The sequence below is a fragment of the Lathamus discolor genome, chromosome 3 (genome assembly GCF_037157495.1).
Source record: "Lathamus discolor isolate bLatDis1 chromosome 3, bLatDis1.hap1, whole genome shotgun sequence".
Taxonomy (NCBI): Eukaryota; Metazoa; Chordata; class Aves; order Psittaciformes; family Psittacidae; genus Lathamus; species Lathamus discolor.
Window position 1 is genome coordinate 52,202,909 of NC_088886.1, and position 18,413 is coordinate 52,221,321.

At 40.4% G+C, this 18,413-nt stretch overlaps 1 long non-coding RNA gene across 2 annotated transcripts; it reads right to left on the reverse strand.

Moving 5' to 3' along the window:
* Nucleotides 1–3,646: 3,646 nt before the first annotated feature.
* On the reverse strand, nt 3,647–17,611 carry LOC136010991 (uncharacterized). 2 transcript variants are annotated; one of them, XR_010611129.1, is made up of 5 exons: nt 17,516–17,611; nt 7,017–7,116; nt 5,959–6,103; nt 5,590–5,637; nt 3,647–4,250 (listed from the first exon to the last, which is right to left on the reverse strand). It is a non-coding gene; the product is annotated as an uncharacterized LOC136010991 (long non-coding RNA). The 2 variants fall into 2 exon arrangements; XR_010611130.1 differs by lacking the exon at nt 5,590–5,637.
* Nucleotides 17,612–18,413: the final 802 nt, after the last annotated feature.

Sequence of the window (18,413 nt, forward strand, 5' to 3'; positions counted from 1 at the left end):
AAATATTAAACAGCACCGGTCCCAGCACCGACCCCTGGGGAACTCCACTAGTCACAGACCTCCAGCTAGATTCTGCGCCATTGACCACAACTCTCTGCCTTCTTCCTTTCAACCAGTTCTCGATCCACCTCACTACTTGATCGTCAAGCCCACACTTCCTTAGCTTATCTATGAGGATGCTGTGGGAGACAGTATCAAATGCCTTACTGAAATCAAGAAAAACTACATCTACCGCTCTACCATCATCCCTCCACCTAGTCACTTCCTCATAGAAGGCTATAAGGTTGGTCATACATGACTTCCCCCTCATAAAACCATGTTGGCTGTTCTTAATGACCCCCTCATCCTTGATATGCCTAGTGATGGAGTAAAGAATAAGTTGTTCCATCATCTTTCCAGGGATGGAGGTAAGGCTGACCGGTCTATAATTACCCGGGTCCTCCTTCTTGCCCTTCTTATAGATTGGTGTGACCTTTGCCATCCGCCAATCCTCAGGCACCTCGCCCGTTTCCCACGACTTACCAAAGATGATGGAAAGTGGCCTAGCAATGACCTCCGCCAGCTCCCTCAGCACCCGTGGGTGCATTCCATCCGGACCCATCGATTTACAGATGTCCAGTTTGCATAGCTGATCCCTAACCCAATCCTCATCTACCAAAGCAAACTCCTCCTTTGCCCTGACTCCTTCTGGGGCTATAGAAATCCGGGGCCCTTGGGGAGAGTCTGCAGGAGTAAAGACAGAGGCAAAGAAGGCATTCAGCACCTCTGCCTTCTTTATATCCTCTGTCTCCAGGGTACCCACTTCATTCAGCAGTGGGCCTATATTGCCTCTTGTGTTAGTTTTATTTGCTATGTATTTGAAGAAGCCCTTTCTATTGTCTTTAACCCGACTAGCAAGATTGAGTTCCAAGGAGGCCTTAGCTGTCCTAATTGCCTCCCTACATCCTCTAACAACTGTCCTATATTCCTCCCAAGCGGCCAGCCCCTCCTTCCATAATCCATAGATTCTCCTTTTCCACTTGAGTTTGCCCAGCAGCTCCTTGTTTAACCACGCCGGTCTCCTAGATCCCTTACTTGACTTCCTACTCATTGGGACGCTCTGATCCTGAGCTTGGAAGAAGCGGTCCTTGAATGCTAACCAACTATCTTGAGCCCCTTTACCGCCTAGTACACTTTCCCATGAGACTTCCCTTAGCAGTTGACTGAAGAGGCCAAAGTTGGCCCTTCGGAAATCCAGAACTGTGGCTTTGCTAGGTATTCTATTCCTCCCACACAGGATCCTAAACTCCACCATCTCATGGTCACTGCAGCCAAGGCTGCCATTGACCGTCACCACTTCGACCAAACCCTCCTTGTTGGCGAGTACTAAATCTAGCAGCGCTGCTCCCCTAGTTGGTACGTCCACCATTTGCATTAAGAAATTATCATCAATGCACTCGAGGAACCTCCTAGACTGTGAATGACTGGCTGTGTGAGTCTTCCAGCAAATATCGGGGTAATTAAAGTCCCCCACGACGACTAAGGCATGTAGTCGCGAGGCTACTTCCAGTTGCCTGTAGAAAGCCTCATCAACTCCTTCGTCCTGATCAGGAGGTCTGTAATAGACCCCCACAACTGTATCACCCGTGCCAGTCAGCCCCTTGATTCGTACCCACAGACATTCCACTTGCTCCTCATCCGACCCCGGACAGAACTCAATACATTCTAGTTGCTCTCCCACGTAAAGAGCAACTCCACCACCTCGCTTTGCTGACCTATCTTTCCTAAAAAGGACATAGCCATCCATGACCACATTCCAGTCATGTGAACTGTCCCACCATGTCTCTGTAATCGCCACTAGATCATAACCTTTAGCCCGCACACAGACTTCTAACTCCTCCTGTTTATTCCCCATGCTGCGTGCATTGGTGTACAGGCATTTCAGGGAGCCAGTCCTAGTACCCTTTTTCCCCTGCGGGACAGGGTCTAAAGAGCTATCCTTTCCCACAAGTGAAACAAGAGATTGATAGTCCTCCTTAGCCCGCCATCCTTCAATCCCTAGCATGTTCCTCTTGGGCTTGTCCCCAACAGGCCCAGTTAAATCCCCTCCCCCCTTCATAACTAGTTTAAAGCCCTGTCAATAAGCCCTGCTAACTCCTGCCCCAAAACCCTTTTTTTTCTCTGGGACTGGTGTATCCCGCCTGTCACCAGCAAACCAGGTGTCCCATACAGCAGCCCGTGACTGAAAAACCCAAACCCCTGCCTTTGGCACCAGTCATGTAGCCATACATTAACCTGCAGAGTCTTCTTATATATCCCTTCACCCTCGCTTGCAACAGGTATGGAGGCAAACACCACTTGCGCTCCAGACCCTTTAACCAGCCGTCCCAGGGCCCTGTAGTCTCTCTTCATTGCCCTTACGTTCCTCGTAATAATTTCGTCACTGCCAACCTGAAAAACCAGCAGTGGGTAGTAGTCAGAGGGCTGCACCAGTTCAGAGAGCTTCTTTTTAACATCTCTAATCCGAGCCCCAGGCAGGCAGCAGACCTCCCTGTGGGGTGGATCCGGTCGACAAATGGGCCCTTCTGTTCCCCTCAGAAGGGAGTCACCCACCACAATTACTCTTCTTTTCTTCTTGGTTGGGGAAGTTCTGAGGTATGTGGGTGAGTGACTAGCCCTGGGTGACTCACTAGATAGATTTGCCTCACCATCTCCATTCACCTGGCCCTGAATTTCCAAGACCTCGTACCTGTTATTCAAGGGCAACTGGGAGGGAGGAAGGGATTGTGAGGGTTTTCGCTTACCTCTCCGAGGAGGAACCTCCCTCCATCCATCCTTGTCCATTAAGCTCTCTCCTTCTGTCTGATGGTAGGAGGGAAGGGGATCCATATCTTGTTGAACCACTTCCCTCTGCCCTTGCCTTAGGGTGTGGTTCCACCAATCTATTTCACTTTCACACTCTCTAATGGCTCTCAACCTTTCTACCTCCTCCCTCAGTTCAGCCACCTGCCTGAGCAGGTCATGTATTTGCTCACAGTGAACACAAGCAGTATCACTGGTTCCTTCCAATACAAGTGCCAGGCTCAGGCATTCGCTGCAGCCAGAGACCTGCACAGCTGCATGTCTGCAGGAAGGCTCAGTCTGGATACCCACATTAGTACTCACTACAGCTTTCGATCGTGTTGTAACCATGATCTATCTGGTCAATCAATCCGTCTACGTCCCTCAGCACTCCTTCCCCCTCCTGTACTCCAGGCGAGTCCTCTCGATGAGGCGGTTGGAACGCTTCCCTGCCCACTCGCCTGCCCGCGCGAACTGCCGCGCAAACTGCCTCGACCCTCTGCCTCGACGCTCTCTGTTTGCCGGCTCTGTTCGCCACGCTCCTGGTCGCCGCGCTCCCTGGGAAGGTTTTTTAGCCACTCCCAGCTGGTGCCACTCCTCCTGGCTCCGCCCCCTGTGAGTCAGCCCCTCGCGGGAGCTGAGCTTCCGAGTCCTGGGCAAGTCCTGTTGAGGACTTGAGGCTTCCTCCTCAGTGGCTCTTGTCGCTCTGAGGTGAGGCTCCTGGACGCTGATCTCTCCCCTCTCCGCTCCGGTGTTGCAGGCGTCCTCTCTCAAGCTACTCACCTCAGCAACTGATCGAGAGTGGTCGTGCGTAATTCAGAGGTAAGACTCAGTTGCTGGGTGTTTATTGGAACACAGAAAGTAACAATGAAATTTGAAAAGACTGTCTACAAAAAAGCAGTCTTACGTAGACATGCTGATGTGCCTAAGTAAAGAAGCTGGATCATGATCACCAGGATAATGTAAATACTAATAAGGTAATAGCTTAGCTTACTCTAAACTAGACTGTTCTGGAAAATAACCACTAATTGGTATTGAGAAAGATTGATGAAGTGGTGTAATTTTTGCTGATAGTACTAGACTTAGTGCACAGAAACAAGTTCACTCCAATGGTAGACGGTTATAGTGAATCGCATACAAGCACAAAGCAAAAAAGGCTGCCTTCTAGCTAAGTGCTAAACAACGGCAAGGTACTGTCATCTGCAACCTCAATTAGAGAAAACTCGGTGTTCTGTCAACAGTAACAAAACACTCGAAGTGTCGGCACCAGTCTGGAGGCTCATGTTCAGCTTGCCTGGGTGGCCATAACACATGGAGTTTCCTACTATCGCAGCTCCTCAGGCAGTCTGAGCCAGGGGGTCAGTCCTCAATGATTACAGGTTCTGTCACATTTCCTCCTCTGAGAAACTCTTTATGAAGTCTTTACAGTCCTGCAAAAACATTAAAAAACTTAGTTTCTCATACTGAACACTAATTTGGCCATTTGCTGTATTATTGCCTTATATCTTATATTCATGAAGTGATAGAATCTTTCTGTTTAACAGTTTCTTTGCAGAATTCAGCATCACCTTAAGGAAAGTTTATGTATTTTAATTTCTGCATCACTGGCTTTTATCAGTGTCTGAAGATCCTGTATCACAAGTTTTGCAGAGTTTTAAGCAGTTAAAAGAAGCCATTGATTTAATTCCTTTTAGTAATTGATAGAGTCTAAAAATTTTAATTGTTATTCTGCTTACGACGACTCCAGCTGCTAATTTTGATTCAATGAGTATGCACCTGCTTCGGGTCACCATCATACCTACATGTGGGTACCATTAAAATTTTGTTTGTGCTAAATTAGAACGAGCTGCACAAGACAGGTGATCTTTTGATGTAGCTTGTAGAACAAGACCTTTGCTGGTGACAGAGCAGATGGTCAAATTTGTTAAAATGGAGAGTTAATATAACTAGATAGATTTTTGGCAGACGTTTGTCACATTCATGTATAAATAAATGTAACTCCCATCCTTTATCTCTGTTTGAATCTAGGTGTAAAGGATGTTCAGTATGTCTTGCATAGTGTGGTCTGAAGCCTGAACCATGATAATGAAGAGTCATTTTCTAGTATCTAGTATCTATCTAGTATTGAAAGATTGATGTCTTTTGTTTTTATCCATAAGAATCACAGAATCCCAAGGGTTGGAAGGGACCTCAAAAGATCATCTAGTCCAACCCCCCCGCAAGAGCAGGGTAAAGAAGACATAAAGATTGTTAAAATCTCAATTTATTTTCATATATTTGCTTTATGGTCTACCATAAAGTTTCTTACTAATCAAAATGGTATTTGCAGGCTTGGCTGCTCATCTAGGTGTAAAACTAGGAACTATATAACACAAGACCTCTAGCAGGGCTCTCTGCTCAATCACAAACCATGAATGCCTTAAGTATTATAATTCAACTTTGAAACTTATGCAGAAACACAGATCCTGTTCTTCGTGTTTAGATTACTTCCATTAGGCGGCTACTCATTTTGGGACTTCCCAGTTTAAAGATGCTACTTCCATAAACTCATCTTTTTAGATTTATCACCTGAAAGTAAAACCAGAACACTTCAACTTGGGCCAGCTTGACCAAAAATCAACATTGTGAGAGTAAAGTGACTATCAGTATGATGTGGGACTTGTTGTACAGCCTGAGAAGGAATCCTCAATTGTCAGGAATCCTTGGTTTATCAAGAAAAGCTCTTTCTCGATAAAGTTCCCTCCCTGACAATGTGTCCCTAGAATTTACCTGCAAAACAGGAGATCCTTGTTCGTATGCTCAACCTGAATCAGTGTCCTGAAATGAAAACAGCAAGTTCATTACACTATACAGTGGTTTACATAGGTGGGATTTACCAGGGGTACTTGCTCAGTACTTGGCAGATTTCTCCATGAACTCAAATCCATAATATTGAACACTACCAATTTTATACAAGGTAGAACAGTTTCAAGATGAGTGGAAAAGTGATGGGTGGCACTCGCTTAGGGTCACCAGTTTAATAGCAAGAATATAAGTAGTTCTAAGGCAAGACTTGCTGTTTTCTATAGATGTTTGAGCAGGCAATAAGCAGCTTGACATTTTTCATGGAAAAAGAGAGGAGAACAAAAAGAACCCCACCTGTCTCTTAAGCTCCGACAGAAATCACAGCCTGTTTCGTTCAGTTGCGCCATGTAACACCAGGTGCTCAGCAACTCATCTGACAAGGGAGAGCTCTTAATTTATCTGACAAATGATTGGTGCAGTAAAAAGGTTCGAGCCTTTCCTGTCATCAAAGGTGACAAAAGCATATTTTCAGCCTTCTAGATGAAGAGACTAATTGCAATCAGTCTTTGAAGTACTGAGTGGTCCTATTCACTGCATAATAGGCTGCATGTCTTGAACTCTGACAGGGCGTCCTCTGTGACCAGTTACAGTGGTACATTACTATTGATTAACATTGTCCACAAGTGAAACAGAGCATGGTTCCTTTACACTGTGCAAACGCAGAAAACAATTATTTTTTTTCTTTTTTTTTTTTTCTTAAGAAATAAAATTATAATTTGGACTTCCACCACTGTGAATTCAGATTTCTTTTTTTTTTTTTTTCCCTTTTTTTTTTCTGAGCCATTATCATTATTGTTTTAAGATAGCACAGGTCTCTTTTAGACTGTGGATGATCTTACGGACTATCAATGGTCCAGCATCAACAGATGAAGAGTCCAGACACTTGCTGAAGGATACTGGAAGAAACTCCGTTTCAAAATTGGGCAATAATTAATAAGGCAGCTCTTACAATCTGGTGTCACACAATGACCCTTGTAATGAAAACTTTAACTCTCTACTCCCTTTCTTTCAGGGAAAGGAGGGAAAATTATTTTGTTGAAAGACTGAAGAAATAGTTTATTACATTCAGATGGAGGCTTTAATATTTTTCTGTGAATGCTTTGCAACTGGGGCAATACCAGTTCTGTTGTATGTGTTAAGGCATTTCAGGACTTCCTGCCAACACAATAAAGCCAGCAAGCGTTGCAGAAACAGAATCACAAAACCTATCAGAACCACAAGATGGCAATACTGTTCAAACTATAAAGCTTACTCAACTAAAACGATAGTTACGACCATTCCTATCAGACTGCATGCATACCACTTGTTTCCAATTACAGTGTAAGATGAATATTTTACAAGAAGATACTCACAAGTTAGTGGTGTCTGCAGGCTTTAACTCTTCTTTTAATGAGTACTGTAGAAGAGGTTCTTGTTCAATAACATGGCTCGGACTTCAAGGGAATAGTGCTGCTGGATTTCAACACAAAACATGTAAGAGAGAAGAATGAACATGTTTCAGTCAGTGAACATATTGCGCACTCATTTTCTTTTTCATGTCCTCGGCTTCCGCAGAAGAGAAGTTTGAGGCCATTCAATAGTGTCTGGCAGCTATTTTTGTCGATTTGGTATCACGTTAACAATTACAGCCACTTTTAGGCAGCAGAGAGAGCAGATACAGGAAGCTGCTGTGGCATTGCTTCATCAATATACAGTATATTGCATGCAAAAGGTGTCAGAGCAAGGGATAAAACGATAGTATATACTCAAGGGTAAATTTCATATTCCCATTTCTGTAGCACTGCCTGGTTATGTTATTAAATAGTTGTTGGTACTGTCTCTTATAACAAAACAGAGAAAGTATCATACCAAACCAAAATTCTTAAGCAGCAGCGGCTCAAAGAAGGTAGGTGGCAAGCTTCATGAGTAATAAGAGTAAGAACTAGGTGGTCTCACAGCCTAGCAGAGGTTCATCAAAGCCATATATGAACTCATTGAGAAATGTGTCTAAACACACACACGCATGCTTATTCAGTGCTAAAAGGAATGATGGAAAATTATAAAGAAGTTCCACTCCAGGGACATACATGATATAAAAGTAGAAAACCTAGTTTTGTCTGAACACTATGTAGTGGCAAAACGACTTCTAGACACACATGTGCCTCCAGAATCGTGAGGGAAATCACAGTAGATAAGCACTTGCTGGTTTAGTCCCCGTCTCACACAGCTCTCTGCTAGGGAGTTGCAAGTTGCAGGGTGCAGAACTGATTTGCCATGGCACAGTAAAAATTTGTTGTTAGTCTACCGATTGCCATGACAAACTCAACATATCTGTTTCTATTTGTGGTGACAGATGCAAATAACCACACGAGTTGCTAGTTCCGAGCCTCATTCAAGATATGTTATTCAGCAGCATGAACACGGTGCCCAGTACCGGTCTATGCAGAGGAATGTTTCTGTATCTAACTGCAGGGTGTATCTTTTTCCTTGTTGCATGTTATAGCCCATAACTCCCATTAACTTTAAAGGCTATAGACTCCAGGAACATCAAAGTAGAACATAACCTGAGGGAAAAAATGTCTCTCCTTGGATGCTCGTGCACAGCTGTTGTTGACATTAATAGAAGAGTACAGTTCTTAGCCCTAAGTATGCCATTTCTCCTGGATCTGGAACTGAGCTCAAATCTCATGGAAAAGTCTTCCAGAATTTGCAGAAAATAGCAACTCCTAAAAATATGTTTTAAGTCAAGCTCTTTAAAACTAGAATCTTGGATACCGAGATACTTACCGTATTACACACAACTCATTTCAAAATATTTGTGTAGCTCTCCTGTCTCGTATCTTGAATTGTGCAGTCTCCCTCTTGCAGCTAGAATTCTTTTCAAGAAGTTGATATAAGGAAGCAGATGCATCTACCGTTTTTACTTGCCGTTTGCCTAAACATTCACCATTGCAGACATACAGCACAGGCATGATTTTTAGCCTAGACTATTCTGCATAATTATCATCAGTAGCCATTAATATCTACTCTTCGTGTAAGCAAAACTTCACAGCGATCTCAATGTAACTTCTCTGTTATAATTCAAATTTTCTTGAGAAAGAAATAACAGTTCTATACGAGAATTAGAAATCGAATTTTCTCCTATATTTCTAGCAGTTAGGTTAGACATTCAAATGTAACTACAAGTTTGCATGTTCTAAGGGGAATTATGCCTTTACAAGTGATTAGGCAAAGAACTGCCTTAGCTCGCTTCCAACTCAAGCTCTCAACTTGTTTGCAGTGAAATAGGGATGAAAGATATGTCTGCAGCAGGCTGAGAACATCAAGCCCTTAGTACCAAGTGTATGGAAAACTGCATGGCTTTGGCATTTAAAACCAACCTTCCATGATTTATCATAACAGGCTGTTACCTGCTACAGATCAGGATGCAAAAGGATCCACTAAAACAGTTGAGATATGGAAGGCCAGAAAAGAAAATAATTTAGCATTTTCCTGTGCAAATATGGAAACATAATGTGGGCCAGACTGTATATATGTATGCCTTCAAAAAACAGTAGGAAACACAAAACAAAAAGATAATAATGTCTGATACTGTTGGCTACTTTATTTACCCTGCACTGCAACATTACCTAGCTCTCTTAAAAATCAGAATCTCTTTGCTGCAATTTCGGTAGCTTGACAGTATGGAAAGAAAGCATAAATAAATAATAAAGTGACCTGCACAGTAATATGCTCCCTGGTTCAAAATTATTTTCAAGTATATATTTTAAGAAGACATGCCATTAAAATAGAAAATTAATAAAGAGAAATAACAAAAAGCAACACATTTCATTTCACATTAAATACATCTAGGTGACTTGTTACTCTGCCATACCTCAGCAGAGGACGACAGAAGAAACAGGCTACAGGACTGAAGGACAACAGCTGTGCCATAAGTCGCTTTGAATTTGAGCACTTGATCTGCTATGCCAGAGCAGAAGCATCACGTATCTTGCTCAATATTCTGTCTTTGAAAGTGACCACCTTCTCTAGAAAGTCAAGAGAAGGATGTAAGGGAAAATTACAGGATAACTTCTTTAGATGTGAAGAACTGCTTAGTTATGTAAAACAGTGGCTGATTTATGCCTCTAAGCACAAAGGTTTCCAGCCTTTACATTGCTGTATCCTATCTGAAATAAAATCCTGATCATTCCTTCACAATATTTTCAGGTTAAAAAAATCCTCACTAAAGCAACAAACTTCTTTGTTACTGCTTTTATTTGCTATTAAAGAGCAGCAGTGCTGCCACAGAGGCAAGAAGCATGGGTTTTATTATTGTGTTTGTTTTGAGAGGCAGCAGAAGACACCTGACCTTGAAGAAAAAACAAGGCAGGGTTGAGGGAGACCACAAAAAGCATCAAATTGTTTTTTGCTTTTGAGTGTCTTTCTTTTTCTGGAGGTCCCAACACGCTTGCTGAAAAATGGCTGGATGCGTGTTTGCTTTTGTGTGTGTTTCTTTATGTGCATACTCTTCAGGAGACATAGAACTCAAAGATACTAGAAGAGATAAAAGGTTTAAGCTTTGGCATTTATGAAAAAAAATCAATATCCAAAGAAGGTTTCCAGAAAAGCACATATCTGGGGGTGATTTCAGAATGTGCCCATCGCCTAGTGTTGCAGTGTCATTTTGGGAAAAATTGTCTTTTACAAACAGTACTTCTGGGAACCCTGACACATCCCATAATCTGCTCTGACTATGCTATAGTGAACAGGATGAACAAATGTAAAGAATGAATGATGCAGTACGGGGAAAATAAAAATCAAGCCATCCAAAACCTAAACTGAGGCTTCCATTGTAGAGGCATTGGTAGAAGGGGACTGCGTTGCTAAAATACATCCCTATTTGCTGCTTCATAGCACCAACAAAAAGTTAGAATAGTTCTAGGGCCACAAGACTGGTCCTAGTCACACAAAGTAACACAGATACGGGCATTAGGGTATAGAAGAAGGGTGTTACGTGCATTCTCTGGTTTTCTTCCCTTCCTCTTCAGAAAAATGGGAAAACAACAGGCGAGACAAATTTTCAAAACCCACAGAGGAGACCAAAACAGGAAAAAAGGGGTTCAGCCAAAGCTCTAACATCAGCACACTTGATGAAGGCAAAAATTGTCTGATTTTTGTCATACCTATTAAAAAGCGAACAGTCAATTAAAATTCAACAGCTTTCTACGGTAAATGATCTAGTAAGCAAACACACTAATTTAATAAAAGAAAATATGGCACTGTGAATCTCATTTCTCAACACATTATTGAAATACTGACCAGAAAATAAAAGGCAGATGAGTAAGTGAGCATATTTCCTTCAAATCTTTGAACACCCAGGACTTACACTGAACAGCCCTACAAAGATATGCCAGCTTCAAAAGTTTAATGCACATTTGCAAAATGCATAGTCCAGAGAACACTTCAGACAGAGGTCTGTAAGGGTTACTTTTGTACTTACAAGTATTTGGCTGCATTTCTAAATGAGGAGAGCAGAAGCTTAGGTTTAGTGGAAAGGTTCTCAAGAGCATGAACACTTATAAGCCCGATCTTAATGACTGAGATGATCTAAGCTTTATGGAAATAGAGAAATGAGCTGTTGTGGTTTTACCATCCAGCTTAAGAAAGCCAAAATTGCATCAGTTCATATTTACAGTAAGGGAAATAGCTTTAAATATGTTTAGCATGTTGAAAACATCAAAGAGATTTAGTATTAGAGTCCTCTTACTCTTCTTCCTGTAAAAAAACCCATGTTATCTTCTTTCAGGAGAAAGTTTTAGTTCGAGAAATTAGCATTAATCATAACATTAATTTCTTGCTTCTCTATGTCAGATGAGCTCTCTAAGCTTTTTCTATCTTTTGTTAAACACGAACATCAGACTTACAGAATGTTTATTAGTAATATTTGATTTAACAGAAGAAGGTGATGAAAACGGCAATTTATATGAATGAGAGCAGAACGTTCTCTGTTTTTCTTTTTTCCTAAGACTTGGACCTATTTTTTTTTTTTTTAGTAAGTGGAGAGGATATGGGGTGGCAGCATTGCATTGTCTCCTACAGAAAAGAGGCTACTGATGATATTTCATTTATGCAGTGGCAGTGTAATACCCTTCATTTGTCTGTATTTTCATGCATAGAAAGCATGAGGACATGCTGCTTACATCATCAAAACAAACTCTCATAGATATTTTATAACCCAGCAAAGCACAGATGGTTGAAAGCATATGTTAGGTCACTATTATAATTTGATTTGCTTAGGAAGACTTTCTCAGCTCAGGTCCCAGTAAGTTTCTCCTAGAATTTCAAATGAGCAAGCAAAACAAATTCTGTAGCATATCTCTGTATAAAAGCCCTTTCAGTACCATAGAAGTACTCGCCCAACTAAAAATGAGATTGAAACTGCTTCAGAATAAGAAAAGCATCCATAATTGATACCTGCTCCTTCTATTTTTTTCTGTACTATCCTTTTGTTTCACTAGGCAAGGCTGAAGTACAAATCACTGATGTCATTTTACATTAACCCCCCCCCCCCATTAGATAAGCATGTAATCAAGGGCCATTTGTTTCAAAGATTCTGCAGCTTTTTAGTGAAACCCCTAATTTCTGCAAATAAGTTTTTGCCTTTATGTGCTGTTTCACAGGTAAAAAAAGGCAATTTGAAAAGCAAGTGTTTGCTTTACCACTTAGAATTGTTCTTGCACCTTAGTTCTAATGGATTTGCATGTACAGTTTGTGGACTGAAATATAAAAACAAAAGCCAATGATATTTTCCCAGCAGGTAATATACAATGTGTGATGGTAGGAGGGGGAAGATTTTTGAGCTGGTTCATAGGCCAAACAGGATTCAGGCAAACCTAGAATACCCAAGTATCAGTTTGGGGGCCAGAACTGATCCCCCAAATCTGCTTTGCATCTAGATTTATCCAGCAAGTTGTGAACCACTGCTGAACCTAGATGATGACTTGCATTTTTCAACTGTGTAGGTCTTCAGGGCTCTCGTGTTTGACTTCCGCTTTGGCTACACACACTAACAACTGCAGCAGGGGGTTAACTTTTCTTCTATCCAGAGTCTTAATAAGTCACATTAAAATGGTTTTGAGACACTGACAAGGCCTGCAAATAAGATGTGAACCAAGCAAAGTTACAATCCCTTTTCAATTCTCAATTGATAACTTTCCCACACCCAATGCTTACTGAAGGGGGGTGGGAAGAAGACACACAACCATAAGCTAAGGATGTGAAGTTGAGAAGGAGGATGTCAGAGTAGCTTGAGAAGAGCTGCTGTCATATAAATGTTCTACCTTTCCTGTTAGTCTAACCTCAATTCTTAGAAAACCGATGGAGAAGATTGTAATGAATGTATAACATTGCCCCAAACTTGGGCAAAGATGCTATTTGTAAGACCTGGAAGAATTTTTCTCAGGTTTGTGCCAAGGTCTGGAACATTATTCTGCTCTAGCAAAAGAGTTTTAATAGTTCAATTCACGGGCAGTTCCCAGACCATCTTATCTTTAACAGTAAAGCAAACAGCAAAATGAAAAATAAACAAACTCACTCTCCTCCCTGCTGCCAACCCCCGGTAGCCAGACAAACAGAACAAATTCCATCCCGTACACAGTCAGCAATTAACATGTTCCCCTGATAACCAATTTGCTGTAGGTTTTTATTCTTTTTTTTTTTTTTTCTAAGGGGCAGCACACAGGTCTCTCTGGGAAGGATACTCTGATGATAAATAGTATAATATTCTGACTAACTCTCACAGATATGCTATGCAAAGACTGAACATTTCCCATTATTGCAAGCACTGCAAAATCTGTCAATATACAAAAAGCTATGTTGCAAAAAAGTATGGAAGAATAAAGACCACAAGCACCAAATGCCCAGAATTCCCCATCAGGGCATATCCGTCGACAGACTTGAAAACTTCTGCCTACAACTGACTAAATGAAAAGTGTTAATGTGACCCCCCTGGTGGCACTAAGATGATACATATGCAAGCCTTTCCTTCTCATTCACCTCAATTGGCCATTAGCAGTAATTCCTATGTTGTTCTGAATCAGACTCTTTTCCTTAACTGGAAGTTTATAAAAACCATCAGCAAAAACACTCCCTAGATTTTTGTAGACAATGTATGTTTACCAAAAAATCCTTCATTCTTATCATTTTATTGTGAAGGAGCCTGGAAATCTGTTATACAGTTTAACACCATCCTGCCTACAAACGCCCACTGCACAAAATGCAGTTCCCATACTGATATAGTCATATTTTCTTACCTACTCTTTCTTTATGAGGACAGGACATAAAATATTTCTGGATATCCCTCATTTGTTTACAGAGCTGAAGGCTGAGCATTTTTTTTCACACAACACTGAGTGCTGAACTTAGTCTGCAAATAGCTTAAGCCTTATGCTGATGCATGGTATAATTCAGTAAGATTAGAACAAGGTGGCTAATGATTGTTCACAAGTGTTTGTGAATGAATTTTCTTTAGCTGAAATTTGTAGTCCTTCTGCCTTTGTTTCTGGCTGACAGCTGGCTGATGTACTTCTGTGGAACTTCTGCTGAAAGTCCATTTGAGTGCTCTAATCTGAAATTTGTGGATGAGCACCTAATGAGCGAGTAAGTGGGAAGCAAACCCAAAGCACTGTTTGGCAGCTCACAGCTAAACAAAACAACGCGAACTGGAGATCACACCAGAGAAGAAACAATTGAAAAAAAAACCCTAAATTGGGGAATACACTTGGATATTGAATCAATCGGAGAAAATTCCCTATGCCCTTAAGAATATTTCTTGAGTACAAATAGGCTATATGAATCAAAGAAATAATTAAGCATTGATTAACTGCTCATTACTAAGAAACATAAAGGAAATTCCTCTTCCAACTTTTCATAAATAACTTATTGTGTAGATGTATTTTTCTGAGTGTCTGTCTTCTGTGGGCTATCTATCATCAGACCAACTTACAAAAATACATAAAGATGTTCTCATGCTTAAATCACCCTCCTAGTAAAATGAGATTCATTTTAAACAGAAGGAAGAGATGACAAAGTCAAAGGCAAATGTATCTGGAGATATTGATAATTTTTAGCTTACTGTCTAGTTGTCCCTTTAGATAAATGCCCACACAGCTCTCTGGCCTCTTTGACTCTGATTTCTAACAGACAGAAGTAATTAAAACTAATAAAGTAGACCTCTTGACAAACACAGGTAAAGCACTCTGAAGATTTTTTTTTTTTTTTAAAGATGGCAGTATACGGTGTTATCAAGGAATTAAAAAAAATAATTGAAAGATCCACCAGTTTTAATCAGTCCCTGAAATTTTGACTGTATGTCATAGCTTCAGAACAGCACAGATCATCATCAACACCATGGTGATCACCTCTACTTAGCACCTAGGTCACAAACTCATTTGCCATTCCAGGAAAGAATTTGCATGGCAGAGATTTTCTCATCTATTATTTCTGCTCTGTAGAAAGCACATGAAAATCCTGCTTGCATCATCAGATACAACCTTTGAACTCTCCTGTATTGTAGTAGTTTGAAATGAATAGGGTATTCACAAGCTAAGACCACTTAGTGTCAAATACACTGGTGGATGTTGTCTGCTGTAGGGTATGTATTAACCGTGCCAAGGAAAGCAAATTAGATATTTACAACTTACAAAAGAGTTTCCTTATGGAGGTAGTTTAGGTCATTGCACATTCCCTTCTAAATTATATTATTATCCGTGGCAAAAGATGAAATATTTTCTGTCTTTCTAAGCTGTATTACTAATACCATTATTAAAGTAGCAGGAGCACTACCTGGTAAAATCGTAGTTATGGAAAAAATCTGTGCGGGATATTTGCATTAAACGCAAAATATTGCATTTAATGCTTTGTGTCATCTTGTAAACTTGATAGAGTAAATTTTGTGGGCAACAATAAAGTTAGGAACGCTGCTGAGGTGCTTTGCACATTTGAAAATGCAAACGTAAATTTAGTTTAGAAAATTGAACCATCTATCTCAAACTTAGCATAGTGCATCATAGGAATCTCCCAAACATTCAGGAATACCGTTTAGGTGTCTTAGATATTAGACATCTTAGATATCACCAAAACATTCTGACACTGAAAATCCCATCCTCGTTACTACGACTCCAGATTTTAACATCCACTTTTTAAATAAACCTCTGTCTGTTTAATAGTTCTATTAAAAAATCTGCTTGGAAATATGTTTATGCTCACAATCAGAAAGTTACAGTTGAACCAGAATATCTGTTCTGCAGAGGAATTTATGCTTTCAGAGACTTTTTGTTCCAAACTGCAATTAAATCCACAAAATTAATTTTTAAAAAGTTCCAAATATTTAATAAATGTTTCTCTCTTATTACTAATATATTCCTTTATGTAGTCACACCTCTGTAACATCATTTTTCTCCTAAAAATGCTGAAGTAGATCAGGAGCTTACCTTTGTGTTTTTGTTCTGAAGCATCGAAAATGTTTCATTTTTCAACAGAGCTCAATTAATATTCCCTAGATCATTGATCTGATCTTTAAATAAATCTAAATATGTAGCCTATATATCTAAAAATAGAAATATTTAAAACTTTATCTGTACCTATAATATCTATAAATGTGTATCTTTATGAGGAAACTCATATATCTATTATATTTAATATGTAATCTATTTTAAAAAAAAATATGTTTAAATAAACATACTTTAAGAAAAACATAGAAGTTATTCTTACTTTTTGCCCTCCGTATACTCCCTGGCTTCCAGAATTATGTGAGGTTCTGTAATCTGTTTTGAAAGGGTGGAAAGTTTCTGGCAGGACTAATACTTTTACGTCTATATTCTTCATGAATCTAAGCTACACTTTCCGGTATGGCTAAATTGAAGTCCACTTGCTTCCAAATATGTCTTTTGTACACAGAAAGCTTTGAAGACTACACCCTTATGACAGGCAGGTTACTTGGTATCAGATCCAAACTCTTTCAGAGCAGGCATAAAAATCCACAGCTATTTTAGGAATCTAGCTTAATAGGGTATTCATGCAGTTTGAAACACCCATTGTGCTGGCAAAGTACCTGCAAGAGTCTAAAATAATTACAGTTGTCATGTGGCTGAGAACTTTCCCTGAGCAAATCCCAGCTTGCAAAGGCAAAAATCTTTTACCACTTGCTGTTAGTGGAAATCTGTCATTTGCCTAGCTTGGAGATACATGAAAATGAAATAAAGGAAGATCTTTTGACCTGAATGACCTCCTCATCATCTTAGTTGGCAATCAGATACTGAGTGAAACCTGGGTGGTGGTCTTGTTTCTTGATGATTTCCTCAGCCCTCTTAAATGCTACTGTAATATCTTTATTGTACCAAATTCAGACTGATGAAAGTCAATAGTTGGCTCTTTATTTGCCATGTCTGAACTAGAAATATATGTGGAATATCCAAATTTTGGCTGAGAGAACACCTACTGATGTTTTGTGTCAGCTTGAGAAAACATCGCAAAACAGGTCTTGATATTTTCTGATGGTGTTGTCCACATCCATACTTTTCTGTCTTTGGTAAATACCCTTGCTAAGGCTTATCACTAAGAGCCATAACAGAAAGTGGCATGGTTTAGCCCCAGTCGGCAAGTAATACCATGCAGATGCTTGCTCACGCCTCCCCTCCCATAGACGAGATGGGGAGAAGAATCTCAAGAAGGTAAAACCCATGAGTTGAGGTAAGAACAGTTTAGAAATTAAAGTAAAATATAACAATAGAAATAACAGCAATAACAATAATGAGAATAATTGTAAGGAGGAAAAAAAAGAAGAAATAAAAATCAAGGAAACCCAAGCGATGCACAAAATGCAACTGCTCACCACCCGCTGACTGATGCCAATCTCAAGCAGAGATCAATGTCTCCCCTCCAACTCCTTCCAGTTTATATACTGAGCGTGATGAGCTGTGGTATGGAATATCCCTCTGTCTAGTTCAGGTCAGCTGTCCTGGCTGTGCTCCATCCTGGTTTCTTGTTCACCTGGTCAATGGCAGAACATAAAATACTGAAAAGTCCTTGAGTAGTGTAAACACTGCTTAGCAACAACCAAAACATCAGTGTGTTATCAACATTATTCTCATACTAAATCCAAAACACAGCACTGTACCAGCTACTAGGAAGACAACTCTATCCCAGCCAAAACCAGGGCACACCATATAGCATACGCATCTGAACGTTGTAATATTTATTTCATAGCAATTATCACCAAAAGAAATTTGAAACTTACTATAGATTACCAAGTGTTGACTCTCCCCCCAGGTATAGTTGGAAAGTGTAAAATTCACTGACTATACTTATATACACTGTATATACTGCCTCATACAGAGAAAGGGCATAGCTTTCAGATTCCACTAGCTACATAATTCTGCTCAGCTTCCCTCCTTTTTCTCTTCTATTCTCAGTTAATGTCCCAAATTTAAATGTAGTATGACTGAAATGAAAACGTAAGACAGGTTTCCTTTAAGAAGTTTCCATGTGTCCTGGGTTTAGCAGTAGCAGTCGATTTTTCTCCTTCTTAGTAGCTGGTGCAGCGCTGCGTTTTGACTTTCAGCCTGGGAACAGAGCTGATAACACTGATGTTTACCCTGACCAAGGACTTTGTGAGTCTCATGCTCTACCAGGGAGGAAGGGAGGCCGGGAGGAAGCAGGGACAGGGCACCTGACCCAAACTAGCCAAAGAGGCATTCCATACCACAGCACGTCATGCCCGGAAAGGTAAC